Genomic DNA, 5,368 nt, shown 5'->3' on the forward strand with positions numbered 1-5,368 from the left:
GCTTTTCTGCACCAAGGGCTACGCTTTTGGCATTTGGGAATAGGGTACGCTTTTCAAGTGATGCTGTCCAGGACCAAAGGCTACGCTTTTCAGCTTTCATTTTTTCAGAATAGGCTACGCTTTTCAACGCTACTGCATCACCTGTAAAGCGTAACCACATTGTATACCATAGCTACTTTTTATAAGCGTAGCCATAGGTCCTTCTTTTTTTTTATATATATATACTATAGCTACTGTATATAAGCGTAGCCTTAGGTCCCTTATTTTTTTTATTTTCTATATATATATATAATTTTCTAATAATTATTAATACAACATAATAATTAGTAATATGATTACATGTATAATAATTCTGCATTTTTATTTAAATGAGTTAAATATTATAAAATAAAAATAAATACATAATTATACTAAATAATTTCTTTAAATAATAAAAATTATCTCTAACCAAAATATATTTACAATAATGATAAAAAAAGGTTTTGCATAAGCAATAAATTTTACTATGAATGCTGATGTACCAGGGGCATAACCAATATATTATATACAAATGGGTCTGTTCATATTTTACAAAATCAGAAAGAAAAAAAAAGTTACAAAATTTGGATGGAAAAAATGAAGAGAATAATCCACACCTCAAAAATATATGCACTTGTCTGACCACACAAACTATGGCATATTCATGAGATTAGCACCAGAAAAATGACTTGTGATGAAAACCATGGTTAACCATGGTCCATATGTTTGAATAAAACCCATCAGATCTTTCAAGTAGATCCTCGTGAAGGAAACCACTCGAACATATAACTTTGTCAGCAAGAAAACATGATGTACATCGAGCAAAGATGAAGTCTGCATTCACCTTCATATATCTTCCATCGTTGCAAAGTTTTTCTCTTCCAATAAATCTTGAATGAGTCTACAATGGACAGATACAAGGAACTATTTTGTTCATGAGAATGCACATTGTGAGGGAACAAGTAAAAAAGAATCTGTAATATTGGAAAAAGAACTAAAGCAGAATGCACAGGTCAAGAAAGTGAACCTTTTTATAAAATGGCAAAAGATTTATGAACTGCAAAAATATGTGGCACTCTTCAAATGAGAAATCAAATATGAGGAAAAATAATTAAAAAAAAAGAGATAAAAATAGCCTTAGGCGTTTGAGCATATTATCATACAAGACAATAAAAAATTAAGACACTCTTTAGGTTTTTCTTTTTCTTTTTTCATTTTTTTTAAAAAATTGTATTTGTTTTACAGAAAAGTAGAGCGTAGAGTAGAAGAAATTACCATAATGACAAACATAATTCATGAATGCATTTTTATTTTTGCTGCTTATCTTCCACAGATAAATAATGGTGCCCCATATGTGCTTTTGTTTCTACTTTCTACTACTGTTGTTTACTCAAACTGTTATATAATTAACCTTTTTTCACTCAAAATAATGGTTTCAGTTGTTCAGAATTGAATATGCCTTCCAAGAAAAAGGATACAAAAAATATCAAATATAACAAAGCCACTACAATGTTTATGAAAAGATAAATTAACTATCCAACAAGCAGTTCCCAAATGTAGGGTGTAACTGCAGTGCACACATAATAGGCATGAATCATAGTTATATCATATATGCTATATTAGTTATAATTTAGTGTACAAACTGACATGCTATAGTTTCAACAGTAATCTAGATTATATATACCTGCAGTGTGGTGCTGCATGCTTTTCACAGCCGAACATCATGTCTTAATAAGTCAAAAAACACCTGTAAAATCTCATCAGAAGAATGCAACAAAGTGAACCTTTGCTAGAATGGAATTAAAAAGATGCTAAATACATTTCTAAATGACTCCCTTTACAAAAGGAAAACTGCAATGACAGTGGAGAAAGGCAATGATTACTGGCTTATTGCTGTGTGTGCTTAAAAAAGTCCTCTCTGATTTGCATGTTTAATTCCAAGCATGTTATAAAAATCATTTAACAATAATGTAGAACCAAAGATAAGAGGAAAATGACGGTGCTAATTGCTGAGACATTGGAACTATTCTCATGTTAGGAGTCTAATAGCAATGCCATTTGGCTAGCCTTGTACCAGTTCGACATAGTTAACATAATTATATCATGTCAGTGTTATTGCTTTTGTCACCTCATATTATATATAACACAAAATGATTAAGGATTCTATTTTTCATCATCTATTACATTTTTACCATTTATTTTAACACCGTTGTTGTTGCAATCATGTCAATGAATCCAAGCGTACCTTAGAACTTCTTAACAGAGTAAGCAGGACAAGCGTCCATTCTTTAAGCTTGACAGAGCACATGTGAGCAAGGAGAAAGTAAGTATCCAATTGCCTCTGTAATTTGAAGCTGATAACATCAAATAATGTCATTAGTGAGCAGCAAAGAAAATATTAGAATATATCTACCCAAGCTTCAGCACTTAACTGTCGAAGTTATTGCACCAGGATATAAATTGGCTTCAGCACTTCAGTTAATTATCTGCATTAACCCTTAAATAAATTTATTATCTCCAGAAATTGGACAGATTTTAACTCTCAGTAAATTATCATCATAGAAAAACAAAACTATTCCAACATCACCTATGAGACTATAGCAACCAAGATCATCAAGGTTTGGGTTGGTTATACAAGAGAATTAAGAAGAAGAAGGAGAAATGGAAAATGGAAATTACGAGTTACTAAAATCACTAAACCATATAAAGAGATAAGGGATGTTACTACGACATCGAGCCATCAGACTGGTCTCATTGCTGGTTACCTACATATTTTAGAAGCCATCTGTTAGCAATAGCCACACCAGAAGTTCTGAGACAAATAATTTTTTTAAGGTTAGAACAAATATTACGATTGCAGCTGCTGTCCCTTCTGTTTTTTCCTATAAAGTATCGCGACAAGACCACATGACCCTTATCACTTTTCCATGTAGTAAAGAATGATTCTTCAACTCAATTGCATGACTTGCTATATATGAAAATCAAAGACAATGAATAAAACTAACAGTAATTAGACTATATTAATTAATAAGATAACACTCTTAATATGCTATGATTTTATTTTTTCAATCCTTTTCAGTTAGTGAAAACTTAGAATTTTCACCCTACATATGAAAATCAAGAATAGTAGTAACACAACTTGGTTAGAAGAAACAACTAGAAAAAACAATTGAACATTGTAAAACCTATCTTGTAAGTTCCAAACTGATACGGTTTAATCAAACTCAATCACGTGTATGAATATCCTTTACAATTTATAATTTCTAGTTTATTAAAAACTGATACACAAGTCCAGCTTGATGGAAGCCTGAAGCTTATATCCACATATCCCCAAACTAATAAAATAAGAAGAAATCAAATAAAATCATCGACAATGTGAGAAAATCACATATCGCAAGTTCTTTGTCCTTCTCCTACAGTATAAACTTTGTTCACATCTCAATCATATAACTCTAATTTTCAAAACAAAACCGACTCAGATTTTTCTCAAGATGCTGCGCTTTAATAATAATACTAAAAAAAAAAGACACACAAAGATCCAAGCAATTCAAGTTCACCCTTCAACTCAACGCAGAAAAAGCAAAAAGAATAGCAATCCAATGCAGCAGCCAGCAGGGGAAAGAATGTTAATGCTACCAGATAAAGATCCTTCATTCTTTAGAAAATCAAGTTCTTCCTCAACGAGAAAATGAAAAGGACAAAAAAAAAAAGAAAACAGAGAAGGAAGAAGACCGACAAACACAAGATCCATTCAGCTTGCGCTAGTTGAGTCAGACAGCACGACAGAAATTGAAGCAGAGTACTGACAGTTAAAAAATTAGCTGCATAAGTGTCATAATATTACCATATGAAAGTGTCGATCTAAATTCTACAATATATATTCTCCCATTTCAGCAGAAATTGGAACACTCAATTGACTGCAATAATCACTGCATATGTCTCAAATCAAGCTTGGGTTCCCAAAATACATCTTAAAATTTACAGGTACTTCAAGTTATTGATTCAATCAACAAAGCAATTTAAAAGCATAAGAATAATCCTCTCTTGAGAATACTCTGCTCTCTTTAAAAGCGAAATTTAAACAAGAAAAAATCAACAAGAACAATAACAAAAAAAAGAATAATAATTCAGTTGACACATGGAGAAATTTACATTGGTGATTTTAGTTTGATCTGGCAGTCCACAGATAAATAACGCAGAATACAGAAGCTAAAACCCCCCAATTAAAACCCTAAAATGAAAACCCAAAACCTCCCAAATTTTACAGAACCATCATTATCATCGGGCGCTTACCTCGCTTGTAAGGGATCGATGCTTTGCCTCATTAGAAACCTTGATGCTTCACAGTAGAGCAGAGAAGAGGTCGCTAGAGAGCACACAGTTTTTTTGACACTGCACAGAGAGGGCGAGAGAGAGAGAGCGAGTAAGAGAATGAGTGAGAAGAAAAGAACGAGGCACAGAATGCTTACTTGGTGAGCGCGGTGATGAATGGCAACGGTGAAGAAGAGATGAGCGACGACAAATCGAAGGTGAAAACCCTTGAAGAAGAGATGAGCAGCGGCGACGAATCGAAGGAGATGGCGCGCGAGTTTGTGCAGGTAGCGTGAATTGGTGACGAATCAAAGAAAAAATATTCATTAAGCTCAGTATATAGCGCAGAGATGAGGGTTACTCGATCGAATTGAAAGGGGAAGGACGATGAGAAGTGCAGAGATGAGGATGGTGAGGGCGGCGCAGCGATAAGGAGGAGGGTGAAGAGGAGCAACGGTGAGTGGTGAGTGAGAGGGTTTCTGTAGCGAGAGGGTTTCTTCGCGATGGTGAGGTTTGAAGGGTTTCTTCGATGGTGACAGGGTTTCTGAAAGGGGTTGAGATGAAGGCTAAGTGTGAGTTTTGGAGGGACAAAAATTTCACTAAGTGTGTGAGTTTTGCTTTTGCGAAACTGAGGAATAAAATTTATCAAGTGTAAAGCTTTTTGCTTTAGATACATTAGGCATCACTTTTAAAGTGCACCCATAACTTAATAAATAGGCTACACTCTAAAAGCGTTCCCTTAGATATAAAAAGTGGACCCATAAATATCAACATTCAGCTATGCTTTATAAGTGATTTCTATAATACCTAAGGCTACACTTTTTAAATGATGGCAAAATTGTGTTTCTTTTTCTCTTATAAAAAGGCATCACTGAGAAAAGCGTAGCCTATTCATAGAATAGGCTATGCTTTTCAAATGTAGCTTAAAAAAAGTGTGGCTGAATGGGTATTTTTCTTGTAGTGTTAGTTTGTTGCTTGTCCCCAAGCAACTGAAAATCAAATAAGATAAAAAGAAGAGAATATACTATAAATTCCAAAC

General features: G+C 33.6%; 1 long non-coding RNA gene across 3 annotated transcripts; it reads right to left on the reverse strand.

Moving 5' to 3' along the window:
- Positions 1-518: 518 nt before the first annotated feature.
- Positions 519-4,970, reverse strand: LOC112777001 (uncharacterized). Of its 3 annotated transcripts, XR_011877897.1 has the most exons (8): positions 4,488-4,970; positions 4,312-4,410; positions 2,871-2,986; positions 2,698-2,783; positions 2,451-2,504; positions 2,264-2,372; positions 1,703-1,765; positions 519-919 (listed from the first exon to the last, which is right to left on the reverse strand). It is a non-coding gene; the product is annotated as an uncharacterized lncRNA (long non-coding RNA). The 3 variants fall into 3 exon arrangements; XR_011877896.1 differs by having other exon boundaries at positions 2,451-2,783; XR_003190247.3 differs by lacking the exons at positions 2,698-2,783; positions 2,871-2,986.
- Positions 4,971-5,368: the final 398 nt, after the last annotated feature.

Source organism: Arachis hypogaea, chromosome 19 (assembly GCF_003086295.3).
Source record: "Arachis hypogaea cultivar Tifrunner chromosome 19, arahy.Tifrunner.gnm2.J5K5, whole genome shotgun sequence".
Taxonomy (NCBI): domain Eukaryota; kingdom Viridiplantae; phylum Streptophyta; class Magnoliopsida; order Fabales; family Fabaceae; genus Arachis; species Arachis hypogaea.